Source organism: Protopterus annectens, chromosome 15.part0 (assembly GCF_019279795.1).
Source record: "Protopterus annectens isolate FY-2018-M chromosome 15.part0, PAN1.0, whole genome shotgun sequence".
Taxonomy (NCBI): Eukaryota; Metazoa; Chordata; order Ceratodontiformes; family Protopteridae; genus Protopterus; species Protopterus annectens.
Window position 1 is genome coordinate 145,480,368 of NC_056749.1, and position 20,389 is coordinate 145,500,756.

General features: G+C 33.0%; 1 long non-coding RNA gene across 1 annotated transcript in view; it reads left to right on the plus strand.

The window, feature by feature from the left end:
* Positions 1-20,389, plus strand: part of LOC122790064 — a 606,730-nt gene that overhangs the window by 174,430 nt on the left and 411,911 nt on the right. The window contains exon 2 of the long non-coding RNA XR_006362913.1: positions 4,540-4,600. This is a non-coding gene — a long non-coding RNA (uncharacterized LOC122790064). The remainder of the gene's footprint in view (positions 1-4,539; positions 4,601-20,389) is intronic.

The window sequence follows — 20,389 nt, forward strand, 5'->3', positions numbered from 1 at the left end:
CCTGGATTTCTAAGGCATTTTATTCTGTAATTCATTTCATTCAAACATATTTTCAGTAAAGTCACATTCTACTAGGGCAGTTGCCTCTTCTGGTGTTTTTTTCAGGTCTGGATACCAGCTACTTGGTCCACTATTCATACTTTCACTAAGCGTTACAAGTGGGATGTTATTTCCAGGGCAGGGCAGACGCTGGACTTTTGAGGGCTCCTCTGTGCCTTCCTCCTTCCAGACTTCCTCTTCAGCTCGTAACTCTTGTACTCTTCCTTAGGTGAAGAATAATGCAGGAGTGATATGGAAGCACATAGTACAGTTGTGTAAAATCTTACCATAACAGTAGATGTCCATCTGTTCACTGTTGCAGTATTTTCACCCTACCTCTTACCCCCTCTGTACTTTTCTTGCCATCCTGGCTCAGGGGAGTTTTCTACTTCCTTTTTTCCCTTCTGGATGCATATGTTCTCCTTGTCTCATTCTGTTCCTTGTGGGTTTTTTCAGTTCTGTGTGTGTGCGCATCTGTACATCAGGGTTATGCCCTTCCACCTTGAACTAAAGACTTTGATATACAGGCTGAATGCTGGGCTATCCTTGCCAGGAGATCCCTTTGGTTATGAATACTGCAACAGTGAAGAGAAGAACATTTACTGTTATATTACAATTTTACACAACTGTACTATTACTTGAGTATCCTACCAACTATTGCCACTTTCCCCTCAGCACTGCACAAACAATTGATATTTCTTTTTTTTTAACATTTTTTATTGATTTTCATGAAATAAAATACAAGAAATATGATATATAAATATGCACAATATATGTCCTAAAATATCATAACACGGAACAGTTATGTCATTGTTGTGATTACATTTTATCTAGTAGTTTTTCAAGCTTCAACCAAGTTAATTTCTTATGTGTTACCTTAGTAGTTCTTTCTGAAATAGTTTGCAACTCTGTATTACACACAAGTTTAGCGAATAGTAAAAAATCTGTAAATGACAGGATTTTTTTATACTTCCAATTTGACGTAATGCTTTTTCTTGCAATTGCAAGCAAAGACCAAAGAAGGTACACCTGTATTTTGGGGATATGTGTTGGTATTGGTGCATTGAACAGTAGTAATGAGTTAGATACTTCAAACTTGCCCGACCACAATGCTTTTATGAAATTTCTGAACTCTATCCAGAATGGAGTTACTATTTCACATGTAAGAAATGTGTTCCCAATCTGCACAAAGTATTTCCTCACATCTCCAACATTTATTAAGATTATTTTTTAATATCAAGTCCATCTTATGTGGGATAATAAAGCTCCTATGGATGTATTTCCAAGTGAAGATTTTTCAAGAAGGGGATGACGTTGTGCTACTAATTGATTTAAGTACTAATTCTTTATCACTATCTGAAAAAAATGGATTTGTTTATTCTCTCTGTGAAATTCCATAAGGAGCCCTCTCTGATTTGCATATTGGTTCTTAAAGATGTATATATATATATATATATATACTTGACAATGATAGAATATTATTAATGGGCAAAGTGTTTATTTCACAAAGAAGAGAAGTATTTTAGGTAAAGGTGTTGTGCTGGTGATATGACATATTTTGAATTCATTAACTATGTATTCTCTAAATATTTGTATGTTCAGCCAGTTGTTGTGCTTTGTTATACCTGGCCATAAGCGAACATGGTTCATGGATATTATTATTGCATAGAAACTGGTGCCAGAAAACTAAACCATTTTCTTCCATTACTTTTATTTTAGATACGTTGAAAGAGTCCAGACATGTCTTCATGTAATCTATGGGAAATATTAAAAATATTAACCTTTTTGTCGTATGATTTTTGTTTATCTTTTTAAAATTATCTAATATATAATTAGTGAAAAGAGATTTTTTTTATTCTTATTCGTATTGTACAAAAGTTCTTTGACAACAAGGAAGATATTTTTATTTTCTGAGAACATATTATTGTCAATATTTGTGTTTATGTCAGCTAAGATACTTACATGAAGATTTTTCCAATTAGAACTATATTTGGAGTTTAACCATTGGCTCATCACATTAAGTATGGTCGATTCCGCATAAAGTTCTAAATTTGGGAATGCTATTCCCCCATCTTTCCAGCTTCTGTAGTGCCAAGCATAGCTGATTCTTGGCTTTTGAGGAAACCATAGGAAATTTATTAACATAGAATTTAGTTGCTTCATTAACTTTTTGGATGGGGAGGCAATTAAAGTTTGGAAGTAGAACAACATTTTGGGTAATATGATCATTTTTATTAATGACTGTCTTTCTTCTATCGTGAAATACATTTTATTCCATCTATTTAAAAAATCCTTAACTGTGGATAATAGGTATTTGTAATTTGTTTTTAAAGTATTATTCCAGTTTGGCTTTATGTATATTCCTAAGTACTTGATGGTGTCATTTGCCCAGTTAAAACAGTTGTGTTTTCTTAGTAAAGTGTTTACTTTTTTTATTTATCAATAATGTTTCTGTTTTGGTGTGATTAAAGCTTAGGCCTGAAACCTCTTCAAAAACTTATTTTGTTATATGATCTATAGAGGAATCTATATTCCAATTGTTAGCATGACATAATCTGCAAAAAGTTGTAGCATTGTTGCCTCACAGCAAGAGGTTCTCCCGTTCGATTCTCGGCTGGAGTGCGGGGAAAGCCTTCTGTGTGGAGTCTGCATGTCCTCCCTGTGGTTGGGTAGGCTTTCAAAAGACGTGTAAATGGGCGTGCCTTCATTGAAGGTTGAACGTCGAGCTGGCACCTTGGCGTTCGTGAAAATCTACTGCCAATCATTAGTGGACAGGAGGTATTGTCCGCTGTGGCAACCCCTAACCGGGAAAAGCCAAAAGACAACAACAACAACAGCTTGGACTAACAGAAAATAACCTTATATTAGAATTTGCTCTTATGAAGTTAGCTAGACATTCTACTGATAGGGCAAATAATAAAGAGTGGCAGCCTTGTTTAGTGCCTTTTAGGATGTTGAGCGGACCTGACAAAAAAGCACCAATTTTGATGCATGATATTGAGTTAACATATAATCTGTTAATTACATCAATAAAGTCAGGGGAGAAGTTCTTTACTTCTAATAGTTTAAATAAATAGGACCAATTTATAGATTCAAAATTCTTGTTTAAGTCTAGGCTAATAATTGAACATTCTTTTTTTCCCTCTTAGCATGATCTACTAAGGAAATGAGCCTGATAACATTGTCTTGTACTCTTCTATTTAGGATGAAGCCTGTTTGATCATCACCTATTATGTTAGGCATCAGTTGATTTACTCTGTTAGGTAATATTGATGATAAAATGTTATAGTCCACATTTAATAGTGAAATGGGACAATACAAATTTACAATTTGAGAGTATTTGTCCTCTTTTAGGATAGGGGAAATCATTGCATATTTCCATATAGGGAATGAGCTTGTCTTTTTTCTGAATTCATCAAAAGCTTGTAAAAGTATCTTTAATGTCTTGTCTGTGAGTACTTTATAAATGTCTCCTATTAAGCCATCTAATCCTGGGGCTTTATTGTTCTTAAGGCTTTGAATCCTCTCTTTTAGTTCACTTAATGTTATTGGTTTGAGAAGTTTGGTATTCTATTCTATTGATAGTTTTTTGCCTATGTTCTCATTTAAGAAGTTATCTTTTGGGATGTTGTTATTAATATTTGGATTTGTGTTATTTATTATTTTGTGATGTTTTCTGAAAGTCTCAAGAATATCTTCTAAATCTGTTACAATTTTAGTTTTAGTTTTAGTTTCATCAACAATCTCCCTTATATGTTTAACATTGGTTAAGTTTTTTGATTTCACAGCTAATCTATGCATGTTTTTTGGGTTAACAGAGTAAGACTGTAATTTGATTCTTTCTAAATTTATTGCCACTTTGTGATTAAGAATTTCCATGTAATCAAAGTTTAATTGTTTCAGTTCTGTATTTGTGTTTGTCTTTATTATTTAGATTTCTTTTTAGTTCATCAATTTTTGATTGTATTCTCGATAGCGTACTATCCCATTCCTTTCGTTTGTTTAGGTACCAGGTTTTGATTTTACCAAAAATGTAAGATTTCAGTGTATCCCAGACAATAACTTTAGAAGTACTATCACTGTCATTTATGTCTAGAAATATTTTGATTTCTTTCAGTAACAATTCCTTAAACCCGGTTATCTTAACAATGTATGCTGGTATTCTTTGCCAATATACTACATGACTAGATTTCATGTGGATTTTAAAGAAAATAGCGTTGTGGTCGGACATTGGACAGGAGCTAATGAAAACTTCCTGAATTTTTGAGAATAAATAATCTGTAACCAGTAGCTTAACAATGGTAGTTTGTGTACTGAATCTGTATAAGTAATGTGTGTATTTTAGGGATTTGGGTTCTATTTTTTCATAAATATCTCTTATATTTGAATTATTGATGAAGTTGTTCAATCTTTTAGCAGGTGCAGATATCTTAAACTTATCACATTTAGTAGTGTCACTTCTACAGTTAAAATCACCTGCATATATTATTTCTCCCTTAGATTTGATTGCAAGTAAGTCAAGATATTTATTCGCTGTTGCAGCACCGACACCGGGTATCCAGTAAGTATTGGCTAATGTGATTAGTTTTTTATTTATTTATAGAATAATTAAGCAGAACATGACATTTTTGTCTGAATGTGTATCAATTATTTTAGGTACTGGTAGCGTTTTCCTCCACAATATCATGGTGCCTCTTCTTTTGGTCTGAAAATGAGATTCTGCAAGTATAGAGTAGCCATTAAAAGGCATCCTATTCAAATTTTCTTCTATTATATGAGTTTCTTGCAAGCATGCAATATCTACTTTCTTAGTTTTCAAATATTTGGTTAAGCTTTCTCTATTTATAGGATTGTTGAGTCCATTTACATTTAAGGACAAACATTTATATGAAAACATTCCTATAGATTGTATTAGATAGTAAAGATTATGTTAACATAACGTGAACACTGAGTATAACTGTAAAACATTTAAAACTATTTACAAGTCTAAACATGGAATATTTAATTCCTGGTTTAAGGAGAAGTTCCTCAAAACCACCTTCGTCCATCCTAAGAACAGTAATCTGCCATTACAATAACTGTATAGAATGTAATACGAAGTGAGATAAATAAAAGGCTACTCCTTAGAATTGTTACTGATTATAGTAGTGAAATATCAAAGTGTGTGAAATTAAAGTTAATACATTATTTGTGATAATTATGTATATTAGAAGTAATTATCTTTGTACAACCAAATCGGAGAGTAATTTTAAAACAAAAGACCTAGTTTATTGTTACCGGAGTAGGAAAATAGTAATGCCTTTAGGTAGCTTATGTTTAGCTACGAGTCTAAAAAGTTTTCCAGATAGAGTTAATAAAAAACATGGCACTATCAACAATTTTAAGTATTTAGAGAGCACAGTAGCTATCCAAAAACTAGTAAGTAACTCTCTCTGTAAATGAATAAGAACAGGTATTGCAAGTCCTGGCAATAACAAATGAAGACATGACTAATATCTGACTTCTGTACATATTGTGCTAGGGACAACTATAAACATGCACATGTATAAATGCCACAGACAACACAGTAATATGACTAATATCATTAATGTGCAACAGTTGAACAGCAAATGCTATAGATACACAGACAAAGTAGGTTTGAATACCTCAGACCCCTGTATACTGTTATGCAAGCATAATGTAACAGGTTGCAAAATTGCTGTCAGCAATAGAAATGTCTCGATACATGTGCAAGGGTGATCACAACAAAATGGAAAGAGTTCACATATCTAGGTACATATTATAAGGGTGGTTGTGTGTTAGTCATATAGAGCTATACCTATGTATACCTAGATAGAACAATGCATATAAACTACAAATGTATACCAAAGTTCATGATTACTGACCTGTGTATATGTATCTTAGAATAAGTTATGTTCATAAAGGTTAGTTATTAAAGCTAGATAACAAAACAGGTATCTAGAAACTGGTAAGTAACTCTCTCTGTAAATTTATGAGAGCTGGTACTTTGTGACAGATTGTAGTTAAATAAGAACCTTGGTCTTTTAAAAGCATCCATATCTTACTTTCATCAAACTGGGGATATAAATAAGTCAGTTAAACTGATGAAAGCACAGTAATTATCATAAACAGAAAAGGAGAAAAGCAGACAAATAAAAAAATATTTCTGTATGCTAATTTTTTCATTAATTGAACACACAGAAGTCTTTCTGCAAACCTATCTGTGAACTTCAGTTAAAAGCTTGCTTAAATATCTGCATTGTTACAAGTATTTAAAACACGGAATATGCATTTTAACAAAGTCAGAATATCATTTACCATTAAAAAAAAGTTTCTATAACAATGTGCAGCATTTAGCACTTACTTAAAGCAAATCCTTTCATTTCTTAACAGTCCTTTTGTTCTCAGCAGTTCTGTGGCATTAACTTCCTTATTCTCCTCAGATATCACCTGAGCATGCTGAGAGGTCAGAGGTCATGCTGCTTGTCTATTCGTGCTGTTACAGTGATGTAATTAGTTTACAAACAAGCAGGAAGTGTTCTAGGCTTGAGGAAGAGTTCTTTTGAAGCTTTTTGATTTTTCGGCGGCAAAATACAGCACAAAGGTAATTTAAACAAGTAGATTATGCTCAAGAATGTTGTATGGCTCTCATGCATAGCAAAAAAAAAAAACAAGGAGAGAGAGTTAAGTAAATCATACAGTAAAATGCTTAAAATACTTCTTTTTGAACAGTAAATCTGTACATTGTAAAGCCCTCTTTCCCCTTCCACTTCCCTCAGCTTTAATATACTTTTTTAAATATAAAATTAGAACTATTTACATATTAAATAGAAACTTTCTGCTATCTCATATTAATTTATAGAGCCAAAAGTCAGAATGTTTGTATGGTCACAGCAGATGTATACTTTATGTAGAAATCTTATTATAACTTTATATGATGGGTATAGTGTGTTAATTGTAATAAGTTTAAATGGAAGTAGTGTGAATCATTTGCATACTGTGTGAAGCTGCTGTTTGAAGGCTATTGTCATTTGCTGACTGTGTCTGTGAGATTAATAGAATAGTGTGAATGGATAAGAAAGAGAGGAGAAAAAAATTAATAAGTGCTGGGTAGCAATATTATGTTACTATTGATGTAATGCATAGCCTGCATAATAAATGTTTGCTGTAAGGTGTTTATATTACTGCAGCTTATTTTTAAGTAAATATTTAAACAAGTTTGTTTTTATTATTGAAGTACTTTGCAGCTGTATATATTATTATGAAAAATAAAATGAAAAGAATGAAAAAAGAGAGCAGTATTGAGAAATAGAAAAAGGTAAGAAAGCAGGCTTAAGTATATATATATATATATATATATATATATTTACTAAATAAGTAGAATGTTTGAACCTTATGATTCCATTTGTATCCTGTGTTTCCAGATGTATTGTTTGTTAATTAGTTTTGAGAGTGATGGTTTTTATATGATTAAGCTTCTTACTAGATTTGTCAGCTGTAGTTATTTTACCATTAGCAGCTTGTCTTTTTAGACTGGGCAAAGAAAGGTCCATTTCTTCTACTTTCTCAAGTAAGTTGCTTTTCCTCATGAAGGCTGATGCTTCTTCAAGAGAACTGAATATTTTTTGACCATCCGAGAGGGTAATTTTGATTCTGTCTGGAAACATTATCTGGGCTTTAATGTTGGCTTTTTTAAGTCTTTAATAAGTGGGACACATGCTTTTCTCTTTGTGATCACAGTGGAAGTGTAATCATTTGTCAAATCTTATATTTTTCCTATCGACTTGGACTGGATTTCCTGACCATGCAGCTCTTAGTATTAAGTCTTTGTCTTGTGTAGATAGGAATTTTACAATGATGGATCTCACAGCTGTTGAATTATTTGATGCAGATGTATATGACAGGGACCTGTAGGCTCTCTCGGTTCTGAAAGATAAAGCTTCAGAGAGGTTTAGTATTTTTGGAAGCCAATCATTTAGGAAGAGGATCATATTATTTCCTTCCATTTTCTCTGGAACTCCATAGATCCTAATGTTGTTTCTTCTGGACCTACACTCTAGGTCTTCCACCTTTTCTAGTAACTGGTTATTTTGTTTTAGTAAAAAGTTTATCTGGTTGTCATTTTCATTTGCCTGCCATCTATTTCACTTACTGATTCTTCTATATCTGTTATTTGGTCAGAGTGAGTAGTAGTAATTTCCTTTAAGTCATCAATTTTTTTTTGCTTTCTTCTTTAAATTTTCCATAATCTTCTCAAAATTATCCATCTTTATAGAAAGGTCTTGGATGCTGGTGATTATTGTTTGCAGTTCCTTTTTCATAGTGCTGTCTTGTAGAGATGTCTTCGAGTGACTCATAACTGTTTCAGTCTGTAATTGATGACAGAACTTCTGACAGGTAATATGTTGGCACATAATTAAACAAATTAAGATTTCTTCTGATAAAGTTGTTCACAATATCAAGATAAGTAATTGTGGAAAAATTCTTCAATGTTTGTTGAGTTAAAATAGAAAAATCCTGTTAGAAAAAATCCATTTCAGGCAGAGCATCAAGAAAGTGCAGTTAACTCCTTGGCATCTTGGCCATGCCACTCACGATTGATATTTCTGATGACACAAGTTGGTGCATATAACATAATGAATTAATCTGATGTGCAGTGCCTTAATAAAGAGCAGTAAATAATTTCTAATATGGCATAGGTAAAATTGAAGAAATGTTGCATAAGAAAAACAGGTATGTGATATATTTTCCATTCCTGTGCAAGGTATGTGGTAATGGTAAATCCAAGTTTAGAGATTAGATTTCACAAAATTCTATGAATTACAATCAATTAGCTATTAAAATAACACGTTCTAATAAATCACCATTTCAGCAGAATCAGTACCTGCATACTTAACTAGAGTGCTTAAGAATATTATATTCTGCAACCCAGTAAAAAAATGTTAATATTCCTTACATGATGCCATTTGAAATCACTGAACAGATCTCAGTAAATAGTCAGGCAGAGTTTTTATAAATAGGAATGTGATTAACTGTACTGTTAAAAAAATTAAAGATAAGAGGGAAAGTCTGATGAATGGGGTGACAGTAGACCATGCACCACACAACATATCCTACATTTAGTACTGCCTGCATCAATTATACTGTTTCTTATTTTATTTAAAACAACCCCCCCCCAAAAAAAAACACTAATATGAATGTCCTGGTCCTTAATTCTGGACTAGGTGCTGCCTCTTTACCTGCAGAGCCATATACCATGCATTTGCCTGACTACTACTGCTGCCAGCTGATGGTGTTTATAAAGATATTAAGGTTAAGGAGGGAATTAGCTGATTACAGAAAATGAAAGAGCTTAACAAACCATTTTAAGGTTTCTACAGATTCATCATGTTTCATGAGTATTTTATCTGTAACTTTCGGCTTAAATTTGAATTTTGTGTTTGTCTGGTGAAGGATGGTAAGGTGTTTTTTCATAACAGTAGCATTACCTAAATCACCATCTTTAAAAAAAAATGTCTAATGAAATATATATAATTTAAACTACATTTCAGTGTGTGCATCTTCTAAAAGGATGTCATCATTAATATTGGTATGTTGTATTCATTGCAAAGTAAGCAAATAAACTGATAAGTTGGCAAAACCTGAATGACTAGATTCTCACTCTTAATATTAGATAGTAATGAATTAAATATAAGTTGTAATGGGACTTCAACTTCTAAATAAACCAGAGGTGGTATTTTACAATAAACACATTATATTCTAATGTAAAAGTATACAATAAGAGTAACTGCTGCTTTTAAAGGAAAAAAATACAGGTACTTATACTGTATAGAATGACAATGATGTTATATGTAAAACAATTTTCACATCTCATGAGAACAAAAGATTTTTTGTGGTGATAGTAAAACAAGTTCAAAATTAATTTATTCCTGTATGCAACTTTAATTGATTAGCAGGCATTGGAGCTAAATTTGTGAGGAAATATTTGTGTACATTGTTGGAAAATTGAAAGGAAGCTTAATATTACCAAGTGGCTTTAACTGTACTTAAAACAAGGAGGAGACCAGTGCAAGTAAGAATCAAGGTATATAACTAGTGCTGAAGTATCAAGATATACTGGGTCGATATGTTAGATTTACAATATATTAGTGAGTATGTAGCACCTGCCTCATTGATATCCCCCGTTATTGTTATGTCTTTGGTAAACATATAAGCATTGACGTTTATATATCTAATGACTTATCAGAAAAATAGATTCAGTTAAAAAATTCTATGCCTATGTCTGTCAACAGTTACACTTTTTTCATTTGACAATTTTTTTTTTTTGTTCTTCTTTTGGCTTTTTCCAGTTAGAGGTCGCCACAGCGGAACTCCGGTCCGCTAATGATTGGTAGTAGATTTTTTTATGGGTGCCGAGCTGCCAGCTCGATGCCTAACCTTCAGCAAAGGCCACCCATTCTATGCATGTCTTTCGAATGCCACTCGACCACGGAGAGGACATGCAGACTCCACACAGAAGGTGCTCCAGCTGGGAATCGAATGGGAGAACCTCTTGCTGTGAGGCAACAACGCTACCACTGCACCACCGCGGCTTCCTAAAAATCTTTCAGTTTTTAACAGAATTCCTTTGTACTTGAAAGTGTACAAATATTTAAAACACCTGTCCAGTAAATACACTGAAATTTCTAATTTAATGAAAATGACAAAGTATGCAATACATTACTATGAGATAAATTCAAAACATGTCTATATGTAAACATTTATTTCCAGTGCAGAAGTAACATATAAATATAAGATAATTCAATAAAATGTGGAAAGTTCTAGATCCAGATTAAAAAAAGCACTGATGGAGTTACCTCAGATTTGTAAATTTGAAAACCCTTGGCAATGTCAGTGACTCTACAAGTAGCTCACTTGCCTTTGATGCTGGAAGATCGGAAGGCTGTGGGTTCTATTTCTACACCAAATACTTGGATGAATCCCCCAGTCCTGACAGTGCAGTACAGCATAAACAGGATGCGGCAATCCTGCTTGTGCTATGCTCTGGATTAAATTGTAAACTGAGGTTACAACTGCCTCAGTTAGTGTTAGCTCTGTTTGATAGAAAAGGTCCAATTATACTTATTAAAAAAAAAAAAAAGAGTAGGGGTTGCTTTACTAACACTTTTATTCATTTAGTACAAAAAAAACCCCTTTAACTCCACTATACAGTATGATCACTTCTAAGCCTCTCCTGAAAAGACAATAAAAGCTTAGTGGGACTAACCCAGTCAACATAGAGTAAATAAAAATATATATACATTTAGTTTAATAAGCATTACTTTATATGGGAGAAAATATGATGCCACACCTTTAGTATGGGGATATACACTAATTAGCCCTATATTAAAGCAGGAAGAAGACCCAGATTTAAGAATTCATAGGTAAGTACTAAACCAGCTGCCCATGTGGGCCATTTTAAGCATATTAAATTTGCCTTTTTCTGTTTAAAATAACCTATCCCATTTATTTATCGACTGGCCTTGGCCATTCCTTGGTCAATAATTATATATTACCAAGAATAACTGGGATCATACCATAGATAACAACACAATCCAAAAAAAACAAAACCTGATGAACGAGCTTAACTTTGTGGTTTTCCAATAAAGGATTTGTTCGAATTTGAGAAGCAGTCCATGGTTTTGGTTTTTTTGGATCATACCATAAATAATTTGAGGGGACCCATTCTTTAGATTAAGCATTTAGGAGCTGCCACTGTCCTTCACTTGTAAACGTGACAGTCCTGGGTTAAATGTTCTGTTTCTCATGTACAGATCTAAGTTGCTGTTGAATATGGACAGGGATGACCTTTGGTTTATGTGGATGAGGGGAGCCTGTTCCACAGCAGCAGTATTGTCTTTGAGATATATCTGTCCCTCCAAACCATTCTGTTGATGTTGAAAAAGAGGTTTAGATCCCTACACCAAGTAATTATGATGTAATTTGACTTGCTGATGTACAGTAACTCCATCAGTAATGTGTTGGAGGATGTCTTGTATGCCAGACAGGTCAGCTCTTAGCATTTTTTTGGATACTGAATATAGTAACTGGGTTTGAGTCAGTCCATATAGGACATGTTGTTTAGGCCTTCTGTCCTTTTACTAAGGACTCTCTGCGGATGCTCCAGTTATTGAGTCAGTCCATATAGGACATGTTGTTTAGGCCTTCTGTCCTTTTACTAAGGACTCTCTGCGGGTGCTCCAGTTGTTGAGTCAATCCATATAGGACATGTTGTTTAGGCCTTCTGTCCTTTTACTAAGGAATCTCTGCAGGTGCTCCAGTTATTGCATTTGTCTGGAGAGATGCATGTGAAAGTGGGCATCAAACTTATAATGACTGGCCTAACGAGATCTGAGTAAAAGGGAGCAATTAAATCCTTAGATCTAGACACAATAACTTTGTTTTAAGCTGTGCAGCATAGAAGGACTTTCCCAAATCTTGAACAACTGGGTCATCTTTTAGGGGGCGTATTGTCAGTGTGGCAGTTTTTTTTTTTTTGGGGGGGGGGTTATGTGACTTCTTAAAGGATACAATAATGCATTTTTTTGGCATTTAGTTTCAGTCCATGATTTTGCCACCAGTTATTCATTTGATACAATGCATACTGAAGGATAACTAAGTCATTTGGGGATTCAGTGACTGCTCCTAGCTTTCAGTCATCTGCTTAGTCAGCCAGAGCCCTTTGCTATTGGCTTTTACTTCAGAAAAGTACATGTCAAATGGGAGAGGTCCCAGCATAGAGCCCTGGGTAACTCCACTGGTGATTGGTCTCTTTGTGGAGGTAACTCCCCCTATTTAAATTAGCTGTGCCCTGTCTTCGAACCAAATGGAAATTCATTGTATGACAGAGGTTTATTCCCAGTTTATTTAGCTTTTCTATTATACCTAACTGGGGAATTGTGTCAAAAGCTTTGGCAGGGTCGATGTACGTAGTGAGTACCATTTTGTCTTCATTCACTGCTTTGGTGACCATTTAAAAAAAAATCCACCAGGTTAAATAAGCATGAACTTCCCATGACTAATCTGCCATGAGATGCTTCTAAAGTCTAGATGTTCCCTATGTCCTGACTGATTAATTCCCTGATAAGTCTTTCCTTTGCTTTGTATCTGAGGCTGCTTAGACTTATGGGTCTGTAACTGCCTGAGTCTGTGGAAGGTCATGCATTATGAAGGGGAATGACTGCAGCTGCTGTCTACTCGCATCTTATAGTGCTATATCTTTTGCAACCGCATATTGTGTTTGTTATTTATAACAGATATATCACAACCAATATTATCATCCTTTATTGATGAAATTCAAATAGAATGTGTATTTAGAAGATGTACACATGACAACATTAAATGAATAGTAACTTTGCCTGTATAGCCACTAATAGGATTGCTTTATCACTTAGCATCTGTACATAGTAAAAGCATTTGAGACTCTTGAGTAGAAATAATTATTCAGTATACTAAAAACATTTAGACTTTATAAACACTATGAAGATTTCATTAATTTCCATATGTTAAAATTTGAATTTTTGTTTCATTATCAGTGTAATAAAAAGAACAAACACAATTGCTTTATTTCACCTATTTCATTGGCTTAGCTTTTGAACATTTTCTGAACTTTATCAGACATGATTAAATTGTTAATGGTTTTATTAGACATGAGCATATCATTCCAAAAAATGATGTAATTAACTTTAAAATTAAGTTATAGTTTGAACTGACAAAGTAATAAAATTTGAAAAACTATCTGATCCTAAGTTTAATTATAATACATGATTTTAACAAATCAAAATCTAAATCAGGCTATAAGATAGATATATTAATGTTAATGAGAATCCACTATTTTTTAATATTTAGGGACAACACTAATAAATATGAATGTCATTCTATCAAAAAAAATATATATATATATATATGTGTGTGTGTGGGACTTCCTTATTATAGCAACCTTAGTGAAAACTGTAGGGCGAGAAAACATTCTTTCAGCAAGGCCATTTTGAATCGACTGTGAACAGCTAAATAAAGGCTTTTTTAATCTTTATTGAGTAAAGCATACATATAAATACTAAAAGATGAAAATGCTTAAAGGCACTCCAAAGCTGAAGAAAAGCGAAACACTGGAAAAGGAGGAGAAACCACATACTCCTCCTCATACTTGAAATGCAGTTCATGACAACAATAACAAAAAAGCAGTTATCAACTAACTTCCAGTGCAGTGCCTATATCCATGTATTATGTAAAGTTTCCAGTACTACTTTCAATTTGCTTGACAAGAAAAAAAGCATACACTTTCTTTTTAAAAGGATGCTTTTATTAATTTTCTGTAATGTTAACCAGTCCACACAGGCCCTTGCAATAGTCTGTGTATTTAAAATGTTTCTGTTTTAAATTTGAATATGTTACATCATACCTCTCAGCTGTTCTTGATTTTGCAGATGGTCACCAATTTTGACCCAAATTTTGCCTTATTCCTTGGAAAATGTTTCATTTTCTGGTAGATCACTGGGGATTGCAATCATTTAATAATGCTAGGCATTACATTTTTGTATTTCACATTGCTTGGATGTAAGACCTTTTTTGGTTAACCTGAAACTGGATTAATCACCCTATAATTACTGTTCATGTTACTATATCACCAAGGCCGCTATAAATGAAGGACCATAAATGTTAGCAGATTACTTGATGATATAATATCTGACTGGCATATATTATTCTGTGCATTTGTGGATAAACAGGCTCTAATAAAACTAACGTTACTACCCCCCTCCCCCCAAAATAAAATAAATAATTAAAAGTAATCAAGACACACATTTAAATCAAGATTAAATATATATTTATTTACACATGTACATTTCTCTGTGTGTGTGTGCATATATATATATGTATATACGCATATATACATACACACATGCACATATATAGACATATAGACATATAGACATATATATATATATATATATATATATATATATATATATATATATATATATATATATATATATATATATATATATATATATATATTTATATTTATTTTTTTTTATATATATATATAAAGAACAAAATCCCAAATCAGCAAGTACAACTAGTTGACAGCAACCAACCAAAAGAATGTTTTAAAAAATGTAACCAATGTACACGGCTGTAAGTAAAGAGACTTTAATAAAACTGTAAATAATAAAACAAATAACTGTTTTTACAACTTAAAAACATGTTACTTCTTCAGATCAATGCAATAAAAGAACACATTAAATAAATAACCATTCAAAGTTACCACTTAAGGACGCTAAGGGACGAATGAGAGTCCTTTATTTAGTAAGTCTTTCTGCTCATTGGATAAAAGATAAGCCGATACCTTCCCAACTAGTTGAAACATTTTGCTACATGTAGAAGTAGCAGTTTGGTGTATGTTTCAGTTTGTATGGTATGCCAATGTTTCTATGTTGGAAAGACAAATAGGATGTTGAAGGATCAGACAAGTGAACATATATATAGTATGAACAGATAAGACGCACAGAATGCTTTGTCTCAACCTATCTTTCTGCTGGTGTTAATAATACTTTTAGATTTAATGTCCTGGAAGTTTTTAATGCGTCTGTTAGAGGGGGAGATGTGAGAACTAGGATAGAATGTATTGAAACAAAGTGGAATCTGGAATTGCAAAGTGATAGAGGGAAAGGACTCTATGAATGTGTGCCTTTAAGACCTTTAAGAACATACTGTCTTAAGCAGTAACGTTGAATGGTTATTTATTGGATGTGCATTGATCTAAAGAAGTGACAGGTTTTTAAATCATGAAAGAGCTTATCTTAGTTATTTGTTGTTTTATTCTTTACAGTTTTAATAAAGTCTCCTTAATTATGGCCATGTAGACTCGCTACATTTTTTGAAATACACACACACACACACACACACACATATATATATATATATATATATATATATATATACGTATCAGATTTAAACAAGATGCTTTGAAATCATCTTGTTGTCCAAATACATCACATGCAGCTTTTAGTCACCATACAAGAACAATTGATGACAGGTATATAACTTGCATATTTGAAATGATATCTTTTAACATCTCTATTTAATGATCAAGAATGGTTATTTTCTGGCTTGGTTCATCTTCTGTAACTGGAATGGCTTGCATAAAGCAATTTGTAATGAAACACTTTACAATCACAGTTCAGTCCTTTAGAATAGTGCACAATAAAATGGTGGACTCTCTGAGTGACAATCAGTGTTGTTATAACTGTATACATATAAATTCGAATTATATAAATACAACTTTAAAGGTTCTGATATGAAGAAAATATCTAAATTGGGAAAAAAAATTAATTTGCTGGTTTATCTCCTTGAAAGGTTCAACTGTTCTCCCGCAAGGTGGAATTATCTGTAAATATGGTTTTCAGTAGGTAGACTAATTAGTTATCCATGGACATCATCTAGATGTGGAAAATTAATTAATTAATTTATTAAATGATTTTATCACTTAAATTACAAAGCATGTCAACCATGCCTACCTTTGCTGAACTATAGTAAAAAAATATTAATGAATAAAGAACAAAATCAATTTTATGTAATTGCACAAAATGCATAGAACAAATGTTTAAAATTTATAACTAGACCAACTATATTAATTTTAAATCAAAAGATAAGTCATAGATATTACTACCAGCTAAGAGGACAATCATTCTTCTTCAAGATATTCATATGGATGTTTCCTCGTACAATATATTTGTTCATAATACATGAAATATGCTAAATGTTTAATGAAGAAATAACCAAGGTAAAACTTTTATGTATGTTTCATGGCTCTCATATTTAACATAATTTTGGAATAACTTTCAGTCATTTGTGCATTTATTGTCATCAGTCAGATTAAATTGACTAAACATTTAGTTTTTCTTTATTGTACAATTACATATTGTATTTAAAAAAAGTGCAGTACCATCCTCTTTGCTATTTACTAGTTGATATACATAGAAACATTATAGCAAATTGAACGGTGTCTGTTAGGCCATCATTTTCTGAATTCCTGTGTACTGGCACTATTGCTTATTGAAATAAAAAATATACTATTAAATTAAGATCTGAGAATAAAACTAGACTCTGGAAAAATGAGTTTGACTTTTCTTTACTACTCTAAAAATGCAGCACTATTACTTTGAGTATATTATTGAATATTATTTTGATCTTTAGATGTATTTAAATCATTTTAATAAAAATTGGCACAAATTTTGTATAGTGCATATACTTAAAATAAAGCTTTTATGTTAGTATTTTAATAGTAGTTGTAATTCCAGAGGATAACACTTTAAATTTAAATAGTGTGATTATTATGTAATATTGTATCTATTTCTAAAATAATGATTTTAATGTTTTAAGTAAAACTATTTGAAAAAAAGAATTGTCATCATTTTGATATCCACTTAATTGCTATTTTTATACATTTCATACGTTTTTCTTCTCCCGTGCCTGCTATTTATCAGTGCCTTCCCTATCTCTGCAAATTGGTTCTCTAACAGCCAGTGAGTAATGACAGCATTTCTACCCATGTAGGAATTGGCATGTCTCCATTGAACTTGGAACCTGACAATCATGGCAGCAGTACCAAGTTTCTGACTATCCAAATGTGTGTTACTGCAGCCACTCACGGCTAACTCTAGCTTCGACGTGTGTTGCTTTGGATGCATGTCCCCACCACAGCCCAAATGCTTGATGAAGCAACAATGGAAACTAATTCCTTTCCTTCACAGTCCTCTCTTCCAGTATCTGGGTCACTGTTTGTCCTTGAGTTATTTTGGTCACAATCTGTGCTTTCTCTGTGTGTGGCAACAGAGCCACATGCATTTAATGGTTGTTGAATGGAGTAGCAGTATAAGGTACCTGGGACATAGTCAGTATTTTTTTTATAAGAAAGTACACCTGAAATTAATACATTCCTGAGATGGATTGCAAGCCAGTTCTGTTCCTGCAGGTGGAAGCCCATGTGAGAAACATGCTCATCAGTATTACTTTTGCTGCATTTTATTCCTGATGAAGTCAGTTTATTATATTCACACAGAACAGATTGTTTTGTCTGCATAATATAGAACTGATATGGGAGAGTGCCACTGCAGTATGATTCATGGTGAGAAATGGTTAATTATTTACTCATTCTGTAAATGGGAAATTAGTTTGGATGACATCTGATGTCATAGGTTCTGGTAACAACCCTTCAGTAAGTTTGATGTACTAACTCATTTAGAAAGATGGCATTATTTGTTATTTCAAGGACTTGTCCATTTTCTGTCTTAGTGTTTTTTATAATCCATCCAGCTACCATAACTGGGAAGCATGAATATGTTACTGAATTGTGCAAACATTTGGTGATATTGCACTGTTCTTCACTTGCAAGGCATTAGACTAAATCTGTTCATGATTGGTAACAAGTAAGACAAACCGTGTCTGCTTTTTGTGGGTATCATAATTGATGCACATAAATGGTGGTGTTTTTGATGACTATTATAATAAATTTCAAATGTTAATCTACCCTTCATAGATACTTCAGAATGGAGGTTAGCCTTATGGCACTTGACTGTTTTTTTTCTTCTCCCTTCTAATTAAGATTTCCTGTGGTGAACCATATTGACATTGTGCTGAAACAGATGCTCATCTCTCATTGTTTCCTGGTGGTCATTATCTGTTTTACTTTTCCTGCTTGCAGCTCTCCTGCAAAAAAAGTGCTACTTCAGACCTTTTTACTTTTTTCTTCACAGTGCATTCAATAACATGATTTTTGTCATGTATAGGCAAACACTGTGTCGCCCTGACAACTATCTTTCTGTATAAAGTAATACTACTAACTGTGCAAGCACCACTGGCAAAAATCAGTTTAAAACATTAATATCTGTGCAGCATAAACTCCGCTGGTAATCTACAGTGTATCACACAGGTAACTTTTACTTTCATCACATGCTTTCTGATTGTCAGAAGACATGACCTATTCAACCTATGACTAGAGAAGCCAAACAAGTGAAGCTATGACTAAGTAGAATTGATTAAAAACATGACTGACAAGGATGGGTAATATGACATGTTGGCACTTTGTCCCACTTCTCATTAATACCTTAAACTCTACTATTTTTGATTTTTGGAACTCCATAGCAGCTTCCATAAAAATGCTGCATACGTGTTGTGATGTTATGAGGTAGTGCCATCTGTACCAGGGAGAGTAGGGCAGTATATGTGTACATATTCCAGTATAGCTAGCTGGAGTTTTGTAAAGAATTTTATGTTACTTGACCTTCACAATGATTGTACAGATGTTTGAGTTAAAAATATATTTGTAAAGTTACTTGTGTTAAAAATGCATTGACAGTAGGTCCTGCTGGACAGAAAGAATGTCATCATCATCAGCCCCCTTTTTCCCATTTTTTCTACATGGGGTCAGGATATCATGTTAATTGTCACCAACTCTCTTGATTCAGTGCCACACCCCTACCTTCTTCAACATTCATGCTTGACTGTTGTATATCTTCTTTCACACTGAAAGAATGTATACATGTTTATTAGGTTGTATTGTTGTAACTGATCAAATGTGTATATTTTATCATAGAACCCTGAAAGGGTGGAAAATTTGAAATTGTGTTATAGTTTTCAGATGCTGCCACAATCTTAGCAAAGCTCTGTCTATATATTGTACCAGAGTCAAGTGACCAGAGGTGGATGTCATATCCATTCATAATACAGCATGACCATCAGTGAGTGTTATTCATTGTAGTCAGTATAGTAACATGTAGGTCATAAAACATATCTATTTACACTATATACAAAGATGCTTTCTCATTCAGTTTCGTTGTTATACAAACAGCACATAAATAAGGATTTCAAGTCCATAGTTTGACTTTGTGAGTGTGTGTATATTTCTAGGTTCCTTTGTACCTTGTTAACTATGTAGTATGTATGATGTTTTATGCTAATATGATGTTAAAGGTTTGTTCCCAACTTTCTCGGGCTTTCACATTTTTGTTTCTTTTATCTATTACTATTTTATGGGCTAAAAGATGTTTTATAGCTATTTTTTTGAATCTCTCCCAAGATATATTTGTAAGGTCTAACCATTTGAGAGCTATGTATAGCTTCATTAGTAAAAAAAATTATTATAAGTATATTCGCTGGTTTTCCTTGTATGTTAGATGGGTGAATATGTAGAAGGGTAAATTCCCATGTTAGTGTTGATGTTTGATATCCCATTTTTTGCAGTTGTATCTTGAGGTAATTCCAGAGTTTGTACACATATTTGCAACTCCAAAATATATGCATTAGGTCTGCC